Genomic DNA, 25,992 nt, shown 5'->3' with positions numbered 1-25,992 from the left:
CAAGCATTCTTGCCAATGCAGACATAGGTACAGGCATTGCTTCCACTCACACTTTTCCCCATTTTTGCAGTTGAACTATTGAACTACTGTGCTCCCAGTATTTCTTCTGATTTGGGCAATTCCTTTGGTCATCACTCTGGTGGAGAACTTAAAAGAGCATCAGAGTTTTAATGACACTGCACAGCACTCAGGACAGGGAATGGTCTAATGCTAAACAATGAAATATAGCCCGGTGTTAGACAAAAAAACTCTTGGATGCTCTGACACTGCAATATCTTGAAATAAACTTAATTTATAATCAATAAAAATAAAAAGTGATAGCTATGGGTTTTTTTAAATAAACAGAATCTGGTTAAAGCTTGTTCCTAGATTTCACACTTGCTCCAGGGAATTCCAAAACACAGAAAAATCACAGTTATTGTGTTTCTTTTTCTCTGCAGTCATAACACAATTTAACTAAAAAAGAAAGATGAAAAAAATTACCTAGGGAAACTGTAGTAATTTTAAAAGAAAAGCAAAGAACTCTAATAGTTTATCCAGAAACAGGATGAGTTAACTCTTCCTAGTATAAGCACCAAAAAACACTGGTCAACATCTTTACAACAGTAGAGAATTAAAACTGCTTAATAAACAGATGAACATAAGATTAAACAAACAAACCACTGAGGTCTTCAGTTAATGAAGAGGAATTTGGACAGAAGAACTTTTGAGTAACGTTCTTTGCTTCAGTTATGGTAGGATATGTATGGCACTGAAGCAGGATAGATGAAGGCTTGCATTAGATAAGGAAGGCTTACAGAATCACAGAATTGTAGGGGTTGGAGAAAACATCAGAAGATCATCTAGTCCAACCCTTATGCTAAAGCAGGTTTACTACAGTAGGTTACACAGGCAAGCATTCAGTCAGGTTTTGAATATCGAGAAAGAAGAGACTCCACAGTCTCTCTGGGCAGCCAGTGGTCTGCTGCTCTCAAAGCAAAGAAGTTATTCCTCATGTTCTTATAGAACTTCCTGTTTCAGTTTGTGCCCATTTGTCCTCTTGACAGGCATCACTAAAAAGAACCTGGTCCCAACTACTTGACACCTACCCTGCAGGTATTTATAAATATTGATCAAGATCCACTCTTAGCCTGCTGGCCACACACTTTTTAATGCACCCTAGGATACCATTGGCCCCTCTGGCCACAGGGGCACCCTGCCAGCCCATGGCCAACCTGATGTCCACTAGGACACACAGGTCCCATCTCGCAGAGCTCCTCTCCAGCAGGTCAGCCCCTGACCTGTACTGATACATGTGGCTTTCCCTTCCCAGATGTAGACTCCTGCACCTGACCCTGTTGAACCCCATAAAGTTCCTTTCCACTCTCCAGCCTATCCAGATCTCGCTGAATGTCAGCACATCCTTCTTGTGTATCAGTCATCTAATGCACGAACATAACGTCTCTGAAAGCATCTGAAATACTGCTTATATTGCTTCAGTTCACATTGGAAATCACTTTCACTCCTATCTTAACATTCAAGACACCACACTATTCATGGAGATTCATGATCCTTGAGGTCCCTTCCAATCCTGGCCATTTTGTGATTGTGTGTGATTCATAGATTAACTACAAACAAGAATGTAACTCCAAATATTACAAGCCTGAGGCATCCAGTACCTGTTGTTAAGACCACTACCTCACAGTGAAATGTGCACATTAGATAAACATCATGCTTAAAAAATATTTATCTTTTGTACTAATATATATTAGCTAGGAAGCGTGACAACAAACGCCTTTGTGAGTTAGGCTCAAAAATTATATGACCAGTAATTCTAATGGTGTTCAAAAGGCAGGAGAAGAGATCCATTTTAGATCCAATTGTGATACACAGATTGTGATTTTCACAGAAAATACTGTTGTTCAGCTGAGTATAAGGAGGAAGTAACATAGATGCATGAACTTCTTCAGCAAAAGACAGAGAAAAGTCCCTACACTGGAAGAGACTTGAAATAGTTCCTGCAAAAAAACAAGGTCAGCAATCTGCAAGGTAACTGCTGTTCAGCTAGTCACAATACTATGCTATATATTTAAACTTCTCTGAGACCCAAGCAAGATCTCACAGACACTGACTGAGAGTTAATAGCTTTCTGAAGCTGGTACATGTGAGTCAAAATCACGTCTGAAAGCAATTGTCCTTGTCCAAAGCTGAAAATAAGTCCTACTGTAAAACAAATGTAATTATGTCTATGCAGGAAGGAACACATCCAGAACGATCATGAAGTTGGTTGTAATCAATGACCTTTTCCGAAATACCTTGAACTCTTTCTTTTGTTGATGGAACTTTCTAAAAGTATACTGGGAGCCATAGGTTTCTGGCTTGTACCCATTTTAAACACTGCTTATCGCTCAGTGCTACAATTTGTTATCAGATGACCCTGTGCTCATATACAAACACAACCACTATCAGGCACAGACAGGCTATAATCTGGCAATAACTTTAAAAAACATTAACAAACACAATGTGTAGGGAATATTAATAAACTCAAGGAATTCTGGCACAGAATAAGACTACTAATAAGCATTTGGAGGGAAGTACAGTAGGACATGATAGAAGTCACTGTTAACTCAAATTCTATTCCTTCTACATTAACTATCCTAAGTCACTACTATCACTTGAAGCATTCTCTTTAAAGCAACTCAAAATCCTTTTCCTTTATCCAGCTTTTGAAAACGTGATAAATATCTTGCTTTACAGAATTCTGTTGCATCTAATGAGTTAAAGGACAGATATCCGTACAGAATCAGTCATTTTACTGTAAACATTATTCATACTTTGGATGAAGTCCCTTTCTCTAGCAAATGTCACATTAGTGTAAGTATAAATCTATCAATTTTCACAAGTCTTCAATATCTGTAAGAGGAGCCAAATATTTTTGATAACACTACCGAATAGGAAGCTGTGTAAAGCATTCAAATTTCAGAAATTATCAACAGTGATCCTAGTTCATAATGTGTCTTAGTTTCATAATCTCTCATAAGAATATATTCTCAAAAATGACATTTCACTGCACTAGCCTGCAACAGAAAGTCAGTGAATCATTGTCCATTTACTCTGAAGTGGGGATTATTTCCCTTCCTCACAAGAATATCATGGAAATAAAATCCAGGAATGACTGAATACAGTCATTTACTTACTCTAATAATGAAAACTGTGTGATCAAGTGGATGGATAAGAAGAGAAACAAATCATGTCATCCTCATGTTAGCATCAGCTCTGAAGAGTATGGTGACTTTTTGGTTAAATAAAAAAAAATTGCCAGTATCAAAGACTCATTAATAGGAAACTGTGCATGACATTTGCAGTGGGATAGCATATAAAATAGAAATGCAGAAAAATTCTAATTTAAGGTTATGTTGAAATGTTTTTGTGAAGAACAATGTATTTGTCCAAATGCAAGTTCATTGGCCTTGACCATTCTATGGGTAGGATTAAATCCCTCATTTTCATCTCTGTTTATCCAATCATCTGGCAAAAAGTGGGAGGCCCACACAGTGTTGCTGCTCACACCATACCCCACCATGGGATCCAAAGCTCACAATGCAGCTGAAAGTTGTAACTGGAAACTAGAGCACAGCACAGTGATAGGACAGATATGTTCAATATCTAACCTCAAAAACAGCACATACAATTTCTTTCTTTATTGCTAATATGTTAAGAGATCATCCTACTGCCTCCCTCTAGGTTTTTGGATTAAACTCTGCATCCCATTAATATTATATTATCAAAATCCAAAACCATTAGTTAGCACATGTGGGTGGCATTAATAAGGCTAGCTTAGGAATTATGCTTACCAAGTGTGGAAATAAATGAGATTCCATTTAAATGGTGCTATTTCTTCCCAACCTTATCCCTCAAGCTGATGCAAGAGTTCCTGGAGAACTTCATGCTTTGACATTTTAGAGATAGGCTTACTTAAGAGAGCATGGAATATTTTAAGCCACTCAGTACCATTTCTTTGATACATGAGGCACATTCCTTTTTCTTTTATTTTTCTCTCCCCCCCTTTTTTTTTCCCCAAGATCTCAGTAGTTTATCTGCAAAAGTGAGAAGAATCAACATCTTATAGAGAAGAGTTTGATTTTAAAGAATCCAATCTCTAGATCGATAATTCATCTAGGCATTTTAATAAAAATGCTCTTCTCTCATCATTACCATGATGTCACTGATTACAACTGACTAATCAGGAAGGAGGCTATGTCTAAACTGGATGAGGTTATGATTCATCAAATGTATTATCTTTTTTTCTGCTAAGGAAAGACCAGCTGGGGAACTCCCACTCAGAAATTATTTCTTTAGCAAACTAAACAGAGATGCCAACGTGTCTGCCCAGTCTGCCTTGTCACATACATCAGTAGACTGCACCCATGCAATAAATCCATTCATTGTCTTTTGTCAACTTATAATATTTATATTATTATTGCATACACGAGTCTCACAGCACTTTTATGAACATGGAAAAACTAAATGCTTCCCCAGAGACACTTGTTACCTAATACTATCAAAAAAGAAGGCAGAGAGAAAGATAATCACATTATTTACAAGTGAGTGTACGCAGGCATACAGTTTTTATTAAAATGAATATCACCAAACCTAAGCATTCAAGATTACAAGGATCAAAATATTATGTGGAAAGAGGAAGATTTGCCAAAACCTTTTCATTAACTGAAATATTCACATGAATAAAAACTACAGAATGTTTGTATAAGGAAAGTTTAAACAAAACAAAACAAAACAGAATGGCATGCGGGATAGTATGTGATGCATACTAACATAAATATCATAAATAACATGAAAGTAGTTATTTTTATTCTGCAAATCTATAGATCAAGAAAAAGTTAATATTTGATAAGATTTTTCAATTAATCACAGTGATTTAATAAAAAAAAAACTCAACTCAGTTAATTTTAAAATAACAATTTAATTAACCATGCTACCATTCTTTCCCTCAGATTTTTTTCCCTAAGGGTGAACTCAAGATAACCAATTTCCTAAAACCAATTTGGTTTTGGTACATCAAAATATTGCTCTTATATTCTAAAATGCCTCTCTAATTTACATTAATTTACTTTGATGATTTTATGAGAGTTGATGTGAAATTTTAATTGAGTAAATTCTTTTCATTTACGTAAAAATATTCTAATACATTTCACCTTAGTGGAGTCAGTTCAGATATTCTAATAAAGCTAAACATGGTAATTAACACTTTAAAATTGCAAATCTTAGACTAAATTACACAATAATGCTACCAATCAAAATTTTGTTGAATATGAACTCCTCATTTAGGATCATAAATTGAGCCTACTTCATGTAAAAGATAAGATTCTGCAACAACACAAAAACCCACAAATAAGCAGAAGGTATTAAATAAGAATAAAATGAAAATATCACATTTATATAAGGCACTAAGGAACTCTTTAATATTATGTCTGATTCTGGAGAGTATGTTTCAGAAGAAGACATTAAAAGTTTGGCCATCATTTTTAAAAGTACAGGAATAACTTGATGTTGGACACTTTAGAGGAAGGGACTGAAAAAGCATCTATAGATTTCTTCTAAGAAACAGTAAATATTTTGGCTAGAAATACTTCAAATATATGATAACCAGAACCCAATGAAAGTCAGCATACCTGGAATACTTCCCTAAGTTATCCACTGGAGTACATGGCCTGGTGACATTTCTATATCACCGTGATTAGACTGACAGCTGATTGCTTTTAAGGTGCCTTAATTCCACAATTTATATAAGTTATTATTAATGAATGTTCTGTAAAAAAAGACTTTGCTCCTTAGGGGTATTTGAACATATTATTCCAACATGTAGTTGTGGCTGAATTGTTTCACGGGGCTTTGTGGCTACTTGGGCAGAGCAGAAGTTGCACTGTACTTATTTCTTTAGCAAACCCAATGTTTTACTTCAAAAGATTTATTCAAATCTGCGCTGTTTGATCTTGTCAGCTTAAGTCAGTAGAATCATTCTTTTGACATCCTTATGAGTGCCTTATGAGGCCTAAGAACCCCATGATGGGGCTTCTTAGGACCTGAGAGAATCAGAGAAAAGCTGCCATGTGAGGGGAAAGGTGCAGCACTGGGGCTGCAATTACACTGAGTTCTGATGTGCCATTCTCATTTCTTGTACCTACAGACCCACTTTAATATTCTTTTTTTAAAGTGTTCAGAGCCAGCAGACATATTCCTCAACCAATTTAAACTGACACAGGGCTGTTAAAGTTATTGCAGTGTTGATTTCAGCATCCCAGAAGATGCATTCTCAGACGACCATAGAAAAGTCAACCAAGAAGAAACAGTTTTCTTTTCCCTTTTTCCTTTTTTTAATTTTTTTTTCTTCTTCTTTTCTCTATTTTGAAAAACATGTCCAAAAGAAAAACATCTGTAGGAAATTATTGAGTGATCTACAGATGCTAGTTGTTTGCAAATGTAAATGTGAGAGTATTTCCATTTATGGAGTTGAAATGCATTCCAAGTGGCACAGCCAGTACAGTTTCAAGCTTTTTGTGGTGATAAGGCCAGCACAGGAAGCCATGAGAGGCCAGGAAGGAAGTACTATCAGGCCAGAGAGGGGACCCAACAGCAGCAGTGGAGCTCTTGTATTTAGGCTATGTAACAACTGCACTATTTTTCAAAGATAAACAGCTGCAAGTGCAAAATCCCAGCTCTTGTCTCTTTAAACTTACTGGGGAGAGAGAAAAAAAAAAATCCTTGTTTGTGTTGTGCTTTTAGCAGCTTTCTAAGGGAAGAAGAGGAAGGCAACAGGGAAAGTACTTTTTCGCATAAACATTTCTTCTGGGATGCAGACCAGTTTGTTTATAGCAATTCAGTTTGACCCCAGGCATGCTAAAGGAAATGGCTTTAGTATCAGTTTTGGTCTGTTATGGCAGAGGTGACTCTGAGAGGTTTAGTTTGCACTGCTGTTTCCAAACATCACCTGCTTCCCAATATTTCCCAATGGGAAAAAGGTCAGGGAGCAAGTTAAGTAAAAAGGCAAAACTCTTACAAAGTTTGGCCTGCAGAAGAGCAGTGTAGTGAAAAGCGTAGGATTGTTTCTTAATATTACAACACTAAAGGTTTTCAGAGTAGATTGAGGAGTTCAGATGAATACAACTGATAAGTCATTTTTTCATCCCATAACATGGATCTATTTACATGTTCTTCCTTCTCAATTTCATGATAAAATAAAAACATTTTATATTTTCACTTTGCAAATAAGAGAGAGGAACAATAGAAGAGACACTTGCCTGCTACAGTGGTTCTCTCACTCCTTATTTTGATTTCTGTGGTTGAGGTTTTGCTCTGCTGTTCATCTGTACATGTGTCAGGATAACTTGGCAATGTGCCTTTTGGTAGTTTTGAGGAGTTACCTCTAGGGAATAAGAGATACTGAAAAACAACATCCTATAGTACCTGATTTCTACCAGGACAGCCATGAAAGAGGACGGTAATCATAATGACAAATCAGAGAGCGCTAACATTTTGCCCTAGATTTCATTCATGCTTACTACCTTGTTCAATTAGCCTAGATCATGCTAGAGTCTTTCTTAGACCAATCACAAATTTTATAGAACTTTCTATATTTTCATGGCTTTAATAAAATCAGCATTTCCCTCTCAAAAAGTTGTTCTTTACAATGTTGCCCACAAGAATTTAATTACAGTTATAACCTAAGTCACAGAATCGTAGGGGTTGAAAAGGGCCTCTGTTTCCTCTTCTGCAGAACTTCCTATGCTCAGGTTTATGGCCGTTTTCCCTTGTCCTGTCCCCACAGACTGCTGAAAGGAGGTTGGCCATGTCTCTTTGTCTCTAAAACTTAAGATATTTATAAACATTAATCAGATCCCCTCTCAGTCTTCTTTTCTTGAGGCTGAACAGACCCACGTCACCCAGCCTTTCCTCACAGGGGAGATGTTCAAGACCCTTTATCATCTTTGTGGCCCTCCACTGGACTGTCTCCAGGAGATCCCTGTCTTTTTTGTACCTGGGAGCCCAGAACTGGATACAGTACTCCAAGTGAGGCCTGACCAGGGCAGAGTACGGGGGAAGGATCACCTCCCTTGACCTGCTGGCCACATTCTTTTTAGTGCACCCCAGGATTCCATTGGCCTTCTTGGCCACCAGGGCACACTGCTGGCTCATGGCCAACCTGTCCTCCACCAGGACCCCCAGGTCCTTCAACACAGAGCTTCTCTCCAGCAGGTCATGCCCCAGCCTCTACTGATAAATGTGGTTATTCCTTTCCAGATACAAGTCCCTCCACTCGCTTTTATTAAACCTCATCTGGTTTCTTACTACTCAGCTCTCCAGCCTATGCTGGTCTTGGTGAAAGACAGCACAGCCCTCAGGCATGCCAGCCACTCCTGCCAGCTTTGTGTCATCAGCATGCCTGCTGAGAGAGGTTACTATCCTACCAACAAGTCATCAATGAAGATATTGAACAAGACCAGATCCAGCACCAACTCCTGGGGAACACCAGTAGTCAAAGGTCTCCAAGCAGAGACTGCACCACCAATCACCACCCTCTGAGCTTGGCCAGTCAGCCAGTTCCCAACCCACCTCACTCTCCACTCATCCATCCCATACTTTCTCAGCTCCTTTATCAGGATTTCATGGGAGACAGTATCAAAAACCTTGCTGAAGTCAAGGTAGACAACATCCACTGCTCTCATTCGATCTACCCAACTGGTGATGCCACTGTAGAAAGCTATGAGGTCAGTTGAGCATGAATTCCCCTTGTCAAAGTCAGTCAAAGTTAAAATACATGGCCATATTCCAACAATGATATGACTTTCGGGCATAGAGAGACTTCAATTTTGCTACTACTATTTTATGTTTATATTGTTAAATAGAAGCCAAACAATTTACTGTCATACTAGGCCATCTAAAACAAAAGATGAAATCCAGTACCCACTGAACTTAACAAAAACAGGATATTAAAAATAGTACTAGCTCCAAAAAGCTGCCTAGAAATACAACTATTCACAGTAGTAAATTTTTGAGATTTGGTCCCAACTAGATGCAGAGGAACTCATTTCCAATTAAGTGAATGAGATTGCTCAACCACACTCCCTTAAGTTATGAAATAACAATAAAGACATTTATCCAAACTATAGCAAATGTAAGATTTGTACACTAGTCACCACAATTCTTTTCCTATAGGAAAAGCAATGGCAACAGCAAAGAGAAAAGCAGAGAAAGCAGAGAACATAAATTCAACCTGATTCCTTTATTAGTTTTTTTTGTTTTGTTTTTTTTTTGTTTTGTTTTTTTGTTTTTTTTTTTTTCAGCCATAGGATCATCATTAGTTTCCTGTGAAAACAGGAAATTCTTTGGGAGCAACTCAAGTGAAACCTTTCCACGGGTATGAGATTCGCTAAAAGAACATAGGCCATGTTTTCAGTAAGACCAAGCAGTATCTCATCCTCCTTGAGAAGCTGCATACTTCCAGCACTTTACTTCTTCAGTAAAATCCAGTAGTTTCATTACACACTGCAACTGTATTTGTATACTTTCAATTGAGTAGGCAAAGTATTGCAATGCAGGGGAAGATAAACAGCTTTTTCTGAGGAGATTACAAGTACACAGAGCAGAGAATATAAGTCAAACTCAATATATAGGTAAAGAAGCTTTATCTACATACACTTAGTTTTTTTAGTTCTGGTTGGATTTTGTGTTTTGGTTTTTTTTGCTGTTGTTGTTGTTTTTGAGAATAACTGTTTATTGCTGTTTTCACAGAGATTTCATTGATAGATTAAATTTGAGGAAAAAACAACTTGGAGACATATTTGTGTTAAAAGAGAATTTAGTTTGAAAATAAAGAGATTTCTAAGGAGTGAATAAAGTGAAAAATAGAAGGTATCCTTGAGAGATGGAAAGTGAGAAGCTGGAATGCACTGGCAGAAGTATCAATCAGACCAGCTGTGATGCCTGAGGAATGATCATCCAGCAGTGACTAGACAGGAGACACACCAAAACTATGGCTGCCCATATAAAACATTATTGTTTAATTGTCTTCTCTCGCAAATCTGCATTCTTTGGTCAGTGCCTCTCTTTTGTTATGTTTGTGTAGGTCTTAGTGCCTTAAGTCCACAGAGCAACATAGATAAGCATTAAAAAAAAAAAAGATATAAAGACAACAACTTCTGTAGTTCATCTCTATTACTAAAATATTAAACTGGAACAAAAAAATCCAAGAGGTAGGCTAGGAAAACAACTGTAGATATTGCATTATGAGTCATCAGAAAAAGATTAGAGGCAATTTAAATGACTTTATTTCAGAAACATAGCCAACATTCAATATGTGATGCATTTTAAAGCCCCAGCTCCCATATCTGAGACACCATTATTTTTAGAAACCTTCATTACTGAGTAGAACAAATGTATGAATCTCAACGCTCAGAAACTTTAATAAAGAAACTCAGCATTTTGTTATTTCTAAAGTTTCACTAATTTAAATCCAGTTTCTTGAGCAGGTAATAAGGAGATTCAGATTCATGCATTTGGAACACACCAACCACCAATAATTTATTTTGTTGAAGCAGAACCTGACTGTCAAAAAGTGAACCTAAGTCAGAAACTTAATGGTTTGAATGGAGAGATTTTATTTAAAATAATAGTTACATTATGAAGATTGTACCAAAAGGGGAGAACTGATTATCTGAAACTGAAAGAAATGTGAAGCAATTAGATGTCCATTTAAGCAAAAACCATGAATACTGTAATAGCACCTTCAGTAATGTTTTGGCTTGGTGCAAAAACTGAACTTAAGATAAAACTAAAACTGTGGCAAAAGTAGAACTTTGCTATGAGGTAAGTAGGTTGGGCAGCTCTAAGCATGCATGAGTGTGTTTGTCCACACAATTGAATCAAAACACCAAAGACAGATTCCCTTCTGAGGCTGAACAACTTCGCCTTTGAATACTTTTCTTTTTCAGTTAGAAACAAAAACTTGTTTCATCAGAAAAAAAAAAAAAAAGATGAATTTAACAGGAACATAAAGAGAGCAACAGAAAAAGTATTGGAAACACTTATAATTCTGCCCCTTTTCAGAGTCAAAGCTTATTTCTATTGGAGAAAAGTGAAAAGAAGTTCACTTTGCAAAAATATATTACCTATCTGAGTTGCCAAGGTCAGTGAGACCTCTCCCAGATTGAATAAGTACCTCTGGGTCAGATGAACTAAACTGGTAGCTTAAACTTACCTACCACTTCTTAGTTTGTTAAACATGCTAGGGAAGGGAATGTAGAGAGCAAAATTCTCAGTATAGTCATGGGATTGCATTGCCTTAGCCATGTCTGCACAGAAGTAACAGAAGGATTTGGTTCATGACATGACAGTTGTTGGTAAGTAATTCTTTGTCATTAACAATGCCATTGTGTGGTACTTCCATTACAGGAGAGTTAATGGAGCCTGACAAAATTTGGCTCAGCTTTCGATCAGGTTCTGAGCAAAATTAGGAGAATTTCTGGCACAGTCCAGAGATTTTTATTAAAACAGTTCTGATGCAAAAAAAGGTAGGTCCAGCTAAAACTCACACCAAACTTTTACAGTTAGTTGAACATCAAAGCATAGTGTAAAAGGAGTCCAAAATAAATGAACTGAAAGCATAGCCACAAATCCTGTAAGTCAAAGCTAACAAGACTTTTAAAAAGCTCTGCCAGCTACCATTTGTGATACACATAACTGTTTCCACATGTGGCAGTTATATAAAGTTAATACTAATACATCATGAGAAGAATGAAATTGCGTTTTGTGTTATGTTCAAAGGCATTAAGAGTTTTTTCTAATTTCACTTCCCTTAAATTAAATCTGACTGCTTTACCTGCTCTATAGAAGGTGCCCCTCTCCATGTACAGGTCACAGAGTACCTGATTAGAGGCAGAGACATACTCCACAAATCTACTCTATGTCTAATTTGCCAAGCAGGGGCACTGCTTCTCTGTTTTGCTGTCCATAAGAACATTGTTTTTTCCTTTCCACTTCAGCAACAGAATTTTTTTCTTTTTTCTTTTTTTATTTTCTTTTTTTCTTTTTTGAGATTTCATCCAGCAACCAATACTCTAGGATGTGTTCTGTGCTACAGAGTATACTTGATTAAATTGCATAGTGAAATGAAGCCTAAGTGATCAAGGTAAAGGACAAATAAGGTGACTATGAGAAGGGAATGAACTCACACTAGCTATGTGGAGGATGCTTTAGAAATACCTTAGTGAAGAAGATTAAGTAAATGAAAATTTGAAATAGAGAAATGGGTTTCATTACATACACTTTTTCATCAACTGACTAGATATTCTAGGGTTTTCCATCAATAAAAAGCTGATTTTCACATCTTGAATCATTGCCATTGGTTTTTGTTTATGAAATGTTTTCAGATCAGATAAAACAATTTACCTGCTCCCTCTTGTGTGCCATTACAGAAATGGTTTGAAAAATATGCCTTCCCTCACTTAACAAAGCCAGAAGAAATCTCAGTTTAAAAAAATGTTGTTTTTAAAAATATGAATAGATGGATTAAACACTGTCATTCCCCTGTTAAAGACTGTGTCAGAGGTGCTTAGTGGACAGAGTGGCAGCAACTAAAGATATGACTGCAGGTTGCTTCTCCCAGCAGTCTGCCAGAGATTACTATTCATAAAGCATGTATACACCTCTAAGCAACTCCATTTTACAGCATTCCATATTAGACAGCTGATGAACACTGATGCGTATCACTGAATTTTGGAAACAGGATGAGATGAAGTACATGTAGAAGGGACATGTACCTGCAGGTACTGCTAAAGGTACTTGCCTTTATAGGAAGGGTACATCCACAAAAGCTAAAATCTACAACAGGCCTGTAAGTCGTAGCCTTTCCAACCAGTATTAAATGCTAAATGATCTTCCATCCCCAGATTGGCTTCTGCTCTGCTCTAGATTACCGTAAAAGACTAAACAACCTTTCCTTCTTCTTGAAGACTGGAGTTGGCTGAATGAGGGGCATAAACTGTATGCTGAAAAATGCAGCAACTATGTTGTTTGCTACTAAAGTCCAGTTTGGAATTTTAAGGAGCTTTCAAGAAGACTTAGCAGATAATAATCTAAAGCCACAGAATTCCCCCAGGCATTTCTCCATCTCACTCTGTGCTTATCTGAGGCAGTAGCACTGTCTCCTGTGCCTCTGCTGGCTACTTCTAAGCACATGGGCTCCTTAAGTTGCTCTTAAATCAAATGACTTGTCATCAGATGACTTCCAAGAAAAATTTATTACTTGCAAAAAGTGCAAGGATGTTTATATACTAGAAACCAACTTCAGTAACAAAATAACAGCATTCGCAAACTTTCCAGGAGGAAGGCCTTTATGTATCATTCCAGTTCTTTTGCCCTCCCTGCCCACTCAAAGGAAAATCAAAGTTGTACCATGGAGTGTGAGGTTCCATGTGAAAAAATACTCTAACTTCCAGGAAGGATGCTTGGACTATTCAATGCTTTCTTAAAACTCAGGAAGTAAATGCACACCTGCAGGGCCACTGAGCTCTTACACACCTAATTCACAATTTTGATACCTCTTCAAAAACCTCTGTTTTCACAATTTACTAAAGACCACCATATTTGACTATTGACTATCCTGTGAGGTGAGGAAAAGATGTTAAGCTGAGAGGTCCTCAAAGAAAAGGCAACTGGAAGACTTTTAGGCAGGTAGGGCTTGTCAACTCAATAAAAAAATCCAAATCAGACCAGTTGTGCATATCAAAGAGAGTCCCAGACATTTGAAGAAAAGAACCACAATGTTCTGGGTGAGATTCATGTCTGAACAAACTTAATTTTAGCCAAAGGTGGAACATGAACCATGTTTGATGGTCCCATGTACACCAATATGTATGACACATTGTCCACCTGAAACAGGCCATAATTACTGTGATTTGGATGGACAGGAAACATAAAAGGTTAGTATTTTTCCCCCACTTTGTTTTATTCAATAAGCAATAAGAAAGGCCTCTGCTATGCTTGATAAGAATAAAGTAGATATTTGAGTATGATAATCTCACAAAGTCTCCTGAAGACTTCACAAATGCACTGAATACAGTAGTACTGAGTGTAGAAAATTCATGAACGTTGCAGCTGGAAAGAAGAGGGGCTCCTGCTTGAGCAGAAGTTGGACCAGATGACCTACACAGGCTCCTTCCAACCTCATCTACTCTGTGACTCTGAAAATAAGCAGTAGGTGATGTCCTCCTGGAACCTCCACATAAGTAGGCTAGCAAGTAAGCAAGCTAGTCATGGAAGTATCATCCCTCGTTCCAACCAGAAACAACAGTCGACGCTTGTGGACCACATCTCATGATGATGAGTATAAAAAACAACAAATCTACCTAACCATACTGGAGAGACCATCCTGTGAGAAATCCTGTCCCATGAAGTCATCTACTCTTTATTATTTTCTCAGTACATAACTTTGAGGGAAACTTAAAACCTCACCATTCATATTGATATTTTCACATGGGAACCTAAGACATTATCCTCTTTTGTTGTTTGGTACCAAGTTATTTACTGTGATATATTCCTGAGAACTTGAACAGGAAAGAGCAGTAGATGACATCTGGCAGAAACATAGACAGTTATGTAGATCATAAACAGAATGATCTATCACTTTTAGCAAATATATACCAGAACAAAAGATGTTAAGTAGTAGCCTAAATGGCAAACATAGATGGCAGGAAGAGATCAAAGAAATCCTGCTCTTTGCTATATGAATAGAATATGTGAAATTACTATAGAAGGAAGAGTCTTATATAAAATTAGCATTGATATGTTTATCCTTGTTTTGAATACAGCTTTGTTTGAACTGAGAAAAAAATCATAAAGCAGCCAACAGTATTCAAGAGCAAGTATCCTTTATTGCTGCATTATGTTTTCAGGAAAGATTGATTTCCACCCTCTCCTTTTCTTACCCCCTGCCATTAAGCATAAAGGATTCTTCTACTAACACATGTTTATTCATTCACAAGCATTGAATAGAAACACTGTATAGAAGTTTGAGCTAAAATACATGAAAAAAACATTTAAAAAGCACATTAAAAAAAAGCATTTTGAATAGGCCACTTCGTGCTATTGAAAAAAAACACAAAACAAAACAAAACCTAATGCGTTCTTGTCACTAAGAGCAGACAAGCTGCCTTTAGACAGCTATCAGGGATAGCAGGGGCTGCAGCAGTGTTTGCCATCCTACAGTCACTCCAAGCTCATGGGACCCGTGACACGTGTTGCAGTCAGCAATACTATTGGGAACAAGGGGCTCTTCTGGGGAACCTTTCTAGAAACTGCAGCTGGGATGGCTAAACAGACGACTTTCATTAGACAAACTTTGTTACAAGAGCAGATGTAATCAGACAGATGCAGCTACCCAATACCTGGAGGCTGCACTTTAAACATCAGCAGCCAGTCCTGCTGCTATCATAGCACTGACACATTAGCACTCAATAAAAGGTAACAGAAGATGTTATTGCTATCAGAACGCACCTTTGTGCCAAAGAGTTGCAACAGGATCAACGAAATAAGTTGTATAAGAGTCCACTCATTTAGAGTCTAATGACTTTGTATAAACAGTCAACAAATAGTTTTAAGCAAAACCAGCCAATTTTGTACTGAAATAGGTATGATACACATATTTCTTTTAACACAGGAAGCTGTAATGTTCAGTAGAGTCAGAAAGGGGAATACCATACATTCTCCAGCTTTGGTTACTTGAATATTTATGTCAATGCCTCAGTTGGCCAAAACACCAAGCTTTTGTTCTGGCTTAGCTTTTCCATGTGTCATTGTTTAAGCTATGTTAAGAACAGTTCAACAGGACTTTGTATTTCACTGGCTCTTATGTTAGGTCCAAGATTTCATTAATGAAAGTGATATCATCAGCTCCCCCACATTTTCCTAATAAAAAGCAAGTTGGGCAATGGACTATATAATGCATTTGTTGATTTCAGTAGTGACAAACTGAATCAGACTAATAGTATATGTAACATGGTAACACATACAATAGGTGGGTATTATGGTTTGTGCAGAGACTTTAAGAAACCCTTTAATGTCCAATTTTACAACAATGTAGCCAAGGGAATGCCTCTCACAAATTGCTTTTAGTGTAAATTTGCCTCCAGTCCCAAGGCATCAAAGTTCAGATATTCTTCAGGCCTCTGTGATCAATGAGATAATTAAATGAGCAACAACCTGCATTATATACTTATACAAAATGACTGACATTTAAAATGAATTGTGCCATGTTCTGAGATTCATTAAAAATTATGCACACCAGCAACTTCTATTCACAGCTGTTTTGTTTTTTTAATCTTTGTACTGGAAAGTACACATTTATGGATAATAGAGCATTTTAACAAGTTAAATACTTTGTTCAAATACTTTGTCAAGTACTTTAATACTTGATCTTTTTGTTCTTTTTTTTTTTTTTTTCCAAAATTTAATGTTATAAGAAATAGCCAAATTTACTGTTTTGCACAAAATTAGCATTTTTGCTTCAGGCCAGCAAAGTTTTTGGAATTATATCTTTTATAGTTAAAACCTACAGGCTGATTTTAATTTACAGAGACCTGTAGGTATGCGTAACCTACTTTAGGTGTTCAATCTAGATGACAGCTTCCCTGGGCTCTCTGCATGAAGGAATTCCTGAGAGGTCTATCTAGAGCAGGTACCCAAAAGCAGAGCATATGAATATCTCCTGAAGAAAGTGTTTTTAGCCTTCCAGAAAAAACCTTACAGCCTTGGGGAAGAAACTCTAGGCAGCATATTCTGTAAAGGTTGTCACATCCTGTTTTAAGGTCTTTGGAAACTTTGTTTTTATCATTAGCAAACTTGCATACTTCTATAGCTAGTGTTCTATCTCCTCTGAAGGGATCTTTTAGTTGCTGGTTACCAGCCACACTAAAAGAATTGAACACAGAATCAGAGAATCATTTGAGTTGGAAAAGGGACCTTCAAAGATCATGTAGTCCAACTCCTCTGCAATGAACTGCTTGAGCATTAACAAAGTTCAGTGGTATTTCCATCTTTGTAATCATTTCTTCCTTCACTCATGTGGAGACTTAGCCACAGAACAATACAAATATGAGCTTGTGTGCCCAAATGAGTATAAAATTTTTGACAATGAATCCCTAGCATGAAGTCTGACTTGAAATGTCAAGTCCTCCATTTCACTTTTAATACCAACAGTGACAGTAACAGCAGTCATTATAAAGCTTTCTGTTAAGTAAAATGAATTTGACTGTCAGAAATATCAGAATTTGTTTGTTTCTTTTTAAATAATTTCACCTTTTGGAGGAAGAAGGTGCCATTTCCCCAAACTAAGAGCAATGGATTGTTTGAACATAAGCATTCTTCAAGTTTTGGTATTAATTTCACCACCAGCACCCCTGCAATCACCACCACAATCACCACCAGGAATTCCTATCTCTTGAAAACTGAGTCAATAACACAAGTCTCAGATCAGTTGGCCAGCTCTGTGAAGTGTTATCTTCAGCACCACTGAACACTAGTCATTATTCCATTCAGAGAAAAATGACAAGCAACAAAGGAAGAAGTATCACCAAAAACTCTCCCCATAGAAGAATTGCAAATAAAATACCACTTTTATTATTGTAGCCACAGTTTTGGTTACTTTCTCAAATTCTAGATTCCAAATTCTGCCTAAAATAACCATACAAACACTACTTCGTTTTATGAAAGGTGCATGCCTCCAAAAAGAAGACAATCTCATGAGTTAGCACGAATTGCCAAATACTTATTGCTTTGAATTTCAAAATTATGACCTTCATAAATTAGGAATAAAAGGCTGGTCTCCACTGCGTAGATGTTAATTCATCTGTGATTAACACCATTGAAATTAAACAAGAGATTCTCAATAACAATTAAAAGTCTTCACACTGTGTGGAACAAGATTCATTGGTATCTATTCCATGCAGCAGTTTTTTCTACAAGCCTTGCTGGCATGTGCAGATATTTCTTATATTTCTGTTTAAACAGAATGCTGGTATATTACCACCCCTAAAGGACACAGTTCCAGCAACACTAAATGCATTTATTTATTTGATGCACTGCAGCAGTAGCTCTAAATATAATAGTTACTAAGAGATGCTTTTGATCTCTCAAGGTCTAAAGAAATTTCATGATGTTTTATAAGCACAATATTACTATTCTGTGTACACTAGCTTAGACTCTTCAGAGTTTTTCTGCTTATTTAAAATTGCGTAGTAATAGTTGGGAAATGAAAAGTTTATTTTCAATTAAGCCATTCTATCCTCTTTCAGACACGGACCAGGCAATCCAAGGTTGTTCAGCTTGTCTCCATAAATTCCCTTTGTAGCGGTAGCCTGACTGCTCCAGATGACAATTCATAGCACTGCCTTCCATTTCTAGTTCACAGAATTCTATATTAGAAACTACTTAAACAAAGGAGATCAGCTGTCAAGTAAGAAACCTTAATTAGATGCTTAAAACTGGGCAACGTTAACCTGCTATTAGGTAGATCCATTGAACAGCTTCAAATACCATAAGGAAAGACTTTCCAGTATAGTCTAATCTGTGGCAATGCCTTCATCACAGCAGCAAGGCTATGAGAGAGACAAGGTCTACACAGAAAGATTTTAAAATCATAGAGTATTAGCCATCTTGTTTAACTGCAAGTAAATATATGATCCAATCAGCTCCTCAAATATGCTAAAATTGTAAAACTTCTCTGTGTGGAAGACACACAAGTTCAAGGGGAAAGCCAGAGGAAGAGAAATTCATGAAGGACTACAACCTCCACAGAAACCTTGTCCAGGTCAGGAAATCTTTGAGCCTTAAATGGCTGCAGGCTGGGAGCGCGTTCAGGACAGTATTTTATGCACTTGCCCTGTTCTTATAGTTCCTCTTAGGCATCTGTTCTTGATCACTGCCAGAAATGGGATACAGTGCTAAGGAGACCCTGTTCTGATCCCAGTCACGGTTACAGATATATGTATGTTTTTAAGAAATAAGCCATAGAAATGAAAGTCTTATTTTAAAAACAAAACAAAACTGCAGATATATTTCACAGTTGAAAAACATTTTCACAGTGACATTTCAAACAAGTCACTTTTTTCTACATGCATGTAAAATTTTGAAAGCATTTAGAATTACCAGTAAGTTACTTCTAGCCACATCTCAAGAACATCTAGTTAATACAGAGCAATAGTTTTAGTTCAGGAGGTACATTAATGAAAGGCATAACATTTTCTAGTCAAGGACAGATCTTCAAAACCTCTGTTTACTTACAAATACTTCAAAGCCTTTAGAATGCATCCTTATCCCAATTCAGCTTGCTAGTCCTTTAAAAAGTTTAGGAGATGAAAGCAAAGCTAATCCACAATTTGCTCACCTTCCTGGTTTTACATGCAGCACCAATACAATGCCTTCTTGATTAGAAGTGAATCAGGCCCAGAGCACAGGTAGAAACCAACCATAGAAAAGATGTAGATTACCATTGTTTCAGTTAAGGATGGACAGCCTCCCAAACCTAATCTATGCAGCACTATCAGGTGCTAAAATATTCTCTCTGACAGTACAGCAGCAAACAAACAAGGTCTTTATTGTACTACACCAAAGCATCTCAGATTCACTTGGAACCCATGCTGTTACAAGAGGAATGTGAAACAATAACACATCCCTGGTGAACATGTTCACAAGAGTTACCTGTCAAGAGGACACACTGCACTGAAAGGCAGGGATGATGGCCCACTTCCTTGCTTTGTCTTGTTCGCAGAAAACAGGACCATTCAGAGGGCTTGCAGCTGAAGGGAGAGAATAAAGAAGTCTCCCTTTCTTAAATTAAAACCTGATAACTCTAACAGAACTTTAATATGTGATCAAAACAACACATCAGTAGCCTTAAGTCTATAAATTATACTCTGATTGACGATTGTTAAGCCTAGCTGAGACCTTATGCTACATAGCTATGTCTTACAACATAATGTTAAGCACAGCATTACCTGACAGGAAGGCCATCAATTGTTGCCAAATGGAGAAACTAGGACAAGAACTGAGCTTAAAGATACCAGCTAACTGAGCTAAAGATACCTTGCCAGACAAGGGTCTGGCATGAGATCTTTTTTCACTTTCTCCTTTTGAATTATCTACTTTCTTAACTAGATTCCAAGATGATGTTTTTGTTTTTCATGTGAAGCCATGCTAGAAGAAAAGCACTATCTTTGCACTGACTATCTGCAAAAATCAGTAGAGAACAACCAGGGGATCAATTCCTCTTTAGGAACCAGCAGCTACTGTGAACTCTAGCAGAAATCAGTTGGGCCAGAGTCCTTTACCTCCAGATGCTTTAGAGGGATGGGGAGGCTTCAGCCACAAACACTGAAGCAATGTCTGCATTGACATAATAACTGTTAATATCCACTAGCTCTACCATTATGAAATCCATCCGGAGACCAGGCTCAATAGCTTGTACAGCACTGCAAAGAGAATAGATCAAACACAGAATTGTCTAACAATGAGAGAATGAAAAAAAGATTTCTTCTCTTCAGACTGGAGAGAAGAAGGGTGAGCAGGATGTGATCATTATGAAGATAAAAAAAAATATATGAAGAAAGTGGAGTTTTACAGTAGCAGAATGATAGGAAACTTAACTGAAACTATTAGAAGTTTAAAAGAAAGTAATGAGTTTAAAAGAAATTAAATATTTATTTGCACAGTAAGTAGTAAACCTCGGGAACTTGCTTCCATCAGAGACCATGAAGGCACTTGGTTTTTCAAAACTGGGTTAGAAAAATTCATAGGAAACAGCCCCATAGGTTCTGGAAAGAACAGGCAGAGCTGTGTCCCAGACATCCTTCACACAACAATCATGCTTGTTGGGAAGTGTAAGGAGAAAGCACCCCCAAACATGTTTAGGCCTTTCCCTAAACAGCATTTCCTGGCACTCTGTTAGAGGCAGGCTGAAGCCAGACCACGCCCCATATGGCATTTCTCATGTCATGTCACAGAATGATAGAATGGCCTGGGTTGAAAAGGAGCATAATGATCATCTAGATTCAACCCCCCTGCAGGGTTGCTAATCACTAGACGAGGCTGCCCAGATCCGTAAGGACTGAATAGTTACTGAACCCCCCATTCCTCTGAGTCTTAGATCTGTAGAAATAGCTTGACATCAACTAGCCAGCTTTCCCTTTCATGCAATCTTCAAGCACATGTTCATGCTTGATCTTGAACACTACAAGGAATTCTATCAATTTCAGTGAGACCAGTTTCATAGGCATCTAGTTTAGCTGGTGTACCTGAGGAACCCAGCACATAGTTCTCTGGAAAAGAGAGAACCTAAGAATTCACATAAAAAAGGTAACTGATAAAAATACAATGGATGAAGAAACCAAAATATCATTAACTTCTTCCTATTATGAGTAGTCCATCACATGTCCTAGTTGATGTCTCACTCTGATCTTTTATCTTCACCTGTTAGTGAACTAAGTAAAAACTTGCTCTTAGACATCCATCTCTCCTCTCCTTTTCTTTCTATCCTCTTTCACTCCCTTGCCTATTCATACTAGCAAAGTTACAAGCCCGAGGGAACTGGAATACAGAGCGCTTTGAAGAACTTCCATGGGGTCCCTGAATCCCCATCAATGACAAAAGCACATAGAAATTCTTACTGTTTTGAAAGTATTTGTTGCAATGCTTACAATGTGCTACTGAAATACTTGCAAAGGAAAGCTCCACATACTATTACTAAAGTCCAGAACACACAAATAAGTTCAGCAGCAAAAGGGCAGATATTTGTTACTACTTTTTGCTTGTCCATTCTAGGTTCTAAAGTTACTGACAGCCATTTCAGACAACTAATGGTTGCAACATCTCTCAAACGTGCCACATAAGATTTGGGCATGGATACACCAGAATCCTGTTTCTGAAAGGGAATGAGCACCAGATGCTTGAAATAACAATGAAAGAAGCCCCAGCTGCTCAGTGTGTGCACCAAAATGAGTTTCCAACTAAATTAGATGTAGTGTACAGCAAGGTTAGCATCCCTTGTAGAATAATATGGTGATCATATTTTTCGTATAAACATGCTATCCTCTGTTTCACATACGGAACCAAAGAGATGAAGAGAAAGTAATGATTTCTCACAATGTCCAGCTAAAGATCTGCTGACTGATAAACAGTAAGGTGGAAGGAGAAGACATGCATGCCTGCTGTTAAAGAAAAGCCTATTTGTACATAATGCTCTGGAGAAATTATTGAACATTTCATCCACACAAAATACGAGTTCTGTCACTCTGCCAGGGTCAGTGAGACCTGGGCTGATGTATTGAGTCAGTTCTAGTTATGCAAGTTAAACGGTTTACTGGTTGCTTTAATTAGGAACCTTATTTTATTTACAAACTTTCAAAAACTTGTAGCAAAGAATGTTCTATGCTCATACTTACCAGCCACAGAGACTATCCCAGCTCTCAGTCCTGCAAAAAGTCTTCTCTGCTTCCTCCCACTTTCACAGCACGTTGCCAAAAACGTGTTCCAGAATATAACAAGTACATATTTATAGTAGCATAAAAGCTAGATGAGGCAGAATACTTCTTTTCTACAAGGATCTCTGGTAGTGAAGTGATAATAAGACTAAAGAATTATTGGCACAGTGAAGAAAACAACAGGAATTTGAATTAAAGAAAAATTTAAAAAGCTACTAATTTTCCTACATCTGTTAACAACATCACTGCAAATATTTTCATTGTTACATCAATCATCCTTCACATCCTCCATAATACATTCTTATCTCCCAAACAGATCCACACCTTATTCCATGCTGCTCTTTCTAGCAGATAGGAATGACTTTCCACAATATAGCTGTCCAGTTTCACCCTAACCTGGCACAACCTTTAGCTAAAATAACTTTTTTAAACACCATTGCTTCACTATGTTCTGTGAGCAGAGAACAGAAACTCATCAGATAACTCAAATCACATGTGTGGCCATACCTAATCTTATTTCCATACCACACCCTCATTCCAGCTGCTTCAAGATGTTTCTCCTGAGTTTGTTTCTTCTACTGTTTGTACTGTTGTTCACTGGAAATAACTCAATTAAAGCCAACGGGCCCAAACTCCTGCTGCTGAGAGTGGAAATAGTATAATATAACCATTCTCCATAGAAACTTGTTGAATTTCTCCAGTTTAGTGTTAGCCTCTTTGCTTATTTGCCTATCAAGTTCATCATTTATTTGTGATACATGCATCTGGTAGCTCTGGGATCCTCCTCTACGGATCCCATGTGAATCACATAGCATGTTTGTAAGTGCTATCATCAGCAAACAGCAGTAAATAGTAGTATCTGTCACATTAGGTATACGTATACAGAGCTGACTCAATATTTCTCAGAGTCATTGAATTTTCCAGCTCTAAAATACAAGGCAAAACCATGGCCACTCCTATTATGGGAGTCAGGAAAGGGAAAGAGTCACATCTTGAATGAGCAGAAGCTGCCCTGGAGATTTTGGCTAGCTGCTACAAGGGTTCCTCCTTGCCAGTGGCCTGTGGACACAAAACCCTCTGTTGGGTGGAGGAGCAGCAGGTGTTTCCAGTCTTGTTTTCTTCAGGTCCAGCAGAAGCAAAGAAGGCATGACATGTATGGTCACTATACTGCATTAGCTGCCTGCATGCCTTGCACCTAGAGATTGCTCTAGCTATGCAGATTGTTCCGAAGTATATTAAGAAAATGGCTTTGAATTCCCACTTCTTTGAACAAAACCTGAGATTCAGTGGAAATTAGCTTTGCTATTTCAAATACAGCTAAATGTTCTCTCCATAGTAGAAGTACTTTAAGTCACCACCCTTGGACGTGTTTATAAAAATATTTTGGATGTGGTGCTCAGGGATATGATTTAGCAGAGGGTTGTTAGTTAGGGTGGTATGGTTAGGTCATGGTTGGACTCTATGATCTTTAAGGTCTTTTTCAACCTGAGTGACTCTATGATGCTACTTCTCAAAAACTTTCAGGAAACTGATAGACAAGAGGAAAACCCTTGAGTTTTCACTTTTAGGTATCCCAGCGAATCTCTCAAGATAACCTGAAGTGAAGCAGAAGGCTTCCATGTTCAGTTCATGAAAGCTGTCTTGCCAAAATAGGATTTGGAAGAGTTGAAATAAAGGCAAATTTGTGACCTGACCAATTGCTCTGCCAAGGGAGGAAAATGTGGTGAGATAGAAAGTTAGACTCAGCGTTATGCCAGGATACTATACTGAAATGACCAATTAAGGTTCAGCTTTGACCAATTAATACCACAGTCAGCAACACAAATTGCTAGTTTGTAGAGATGCCTAAAGAGTCAGGAGAACGACCCTCCAAAATTCACTGAAATTCAAAGAAAAATACAGAAAAGATTGGGCTGCAGTATGGCCAGACATCCTGTTCAGAGAAGTTGTTCTTCTGTCAGCTTCCTTTCCCTACTTCCTGTTGGCTCCTAGTCCCATTCTCAAGTCATTAGACCACATAGCTTCTCTGTTGTTAATAGGTTATAAATTCTGAGACAGAAAGGTACTGACATGATACTGATAGCAGTTTGATATTGACACGTCCACACTATCAGCTCTATCACTTGCCTAAAAGCTGACAAAGATTGATCAAGTCCCTCTTTCTATTAAGAACCAGTTGCAAAATTTACAACTCCCTTTCTGTGAGCCTAAAATGTTTTTCCCATGTTAAGATTCATTCAGCCTTGTGGTTTATTCCTATACAGCTCAAGAATGACACTGCAAAGCACGTGAAGATCTGATCACCTACAGCAAGTATATTTAAAAAAAAAAAAAGCAATATATGCTTTATCACTGATTAATACGGTTTTTTGAACCAAAGTGCATCAAATCAACAGCAAAGTACCTAACTTTTAGCTTTACTGACTACATCCACACAGACTTAATTCACAGGTTTATCAAGTATCAGCTCTCCAGATCTCTTTTTTCTTGGAGTCAGACATAAATTGTTTAAAGCAAAGGATATCTTCCTATCACACTCATTCCTGAAGCTGATTAATCTGATCTAAACCCATGCTGGCAAGACAGCTTGGTGGTACTGCTACCATCAGCAACAGGAGAAAAAAAGATCCTTGCCCATAGCTCTCAGCACATCTCTATAGAAATAGATGCTCTCCTTTTCGTCACACAGAAAACTCCACTGACCTGATGTTGTCAAGTGTTCTCAGATCTTCTTATAAATCCGCCTGAATTATTCAGCTTTCCTCAGAACAAGAATTATTACTTTCTAAATTAGAAACAATGCCAACAAACCTGCCATTCGTGACCTATGACTTTCACGCAAATTTCCACATAACAAAGGAAGAAAAACATCAACACCGAAGCAGATTTCAGAAAACAATGCTTGAACATACCTTCTTAATTTGCTGTAGGAGTCCACCAGCAAGATGCTATCTAGCTGAGTGAAGAAATAAAGATGTAATCTGTGCACTCCAGTCAGGCCCCTAGCAAACCCTTTTTATAGCTTCCATTCTAAGAGCATGCTTTATAATAACCCATAGGGAGTTTATCATCAGTTTGGTGTAATGGGAGAAGACTGCTACTGCACAGAAGAGAGGAATGAGTGATTTGAATTAAGAGGATGAAGTGCCATTAAGCAACACAGCTGTGTGTCTCTTCACAGCTGTGTCAGATAAAGCAAGGAGTGGAAATATCAACAAAATTTCTCCCAGGATCAGTTATTTGCCTGCATTCTTAAGGGGCTTCTGGGCTGCTTCTCTTTAGATCAGCTGGGAAAGGAAAGAGAAGGAACTTACAGCTTTGTAGTTTATGCTGCTTATGGTGGGCTTCTTCCACGTGCTGTTCACATTTTGAAGGCAACATTCAGCACCATAGTATAAAAGCTCAGCAGGCACAGTAAAGAAAGAAGTAGCAATCTACCTCCAGTAAAGCTAAACAGGATCCTGGCTTA

General features: G+C 37.7%; 1 long non-coding RNA gene across 2 annotated transcripts in view; it reads right to left on the bottom strand.

The window, feature by feature from the left end:
• LOC149918601 (uncharacterized) overlaps positions 1-25,577 on the bottom strand; it is a 61,526-nt gene extending 35,949 nt beyond the window's left edge. For both annotated transcript variants that reach the window (XR_016465175.1, XR_016465174.1), the window contains exon 1: positions 25,436-25,577. This is a non-coding gene — a long non-coding RNA (uncharacterized LOC149918601). The remainder of the gene's footprint in view (positions 1-25,435) is intronic.
• Between the last annotated feature and the right edge of the window lie 415 nt (positions 25,578-25,992).

Source organism: Phasianus colchicus, chromosome 3 (genome assembly GCF_987193195.1).
Source record: "Phasianus colchicus chromosome 3, bPhaCol1.hap1.1, whole genome shotgun sequence".
Taxonomy (NCBI): domain Eukaryota; kingdom Metazoa; phylum Chordata; class Aves; order Galliformes; family Phasianidae; genus Phasianus; species Phasianus colchicus.
This window is presented reverse-complemented; position numbering and strand designations above follow the sequence as displayed.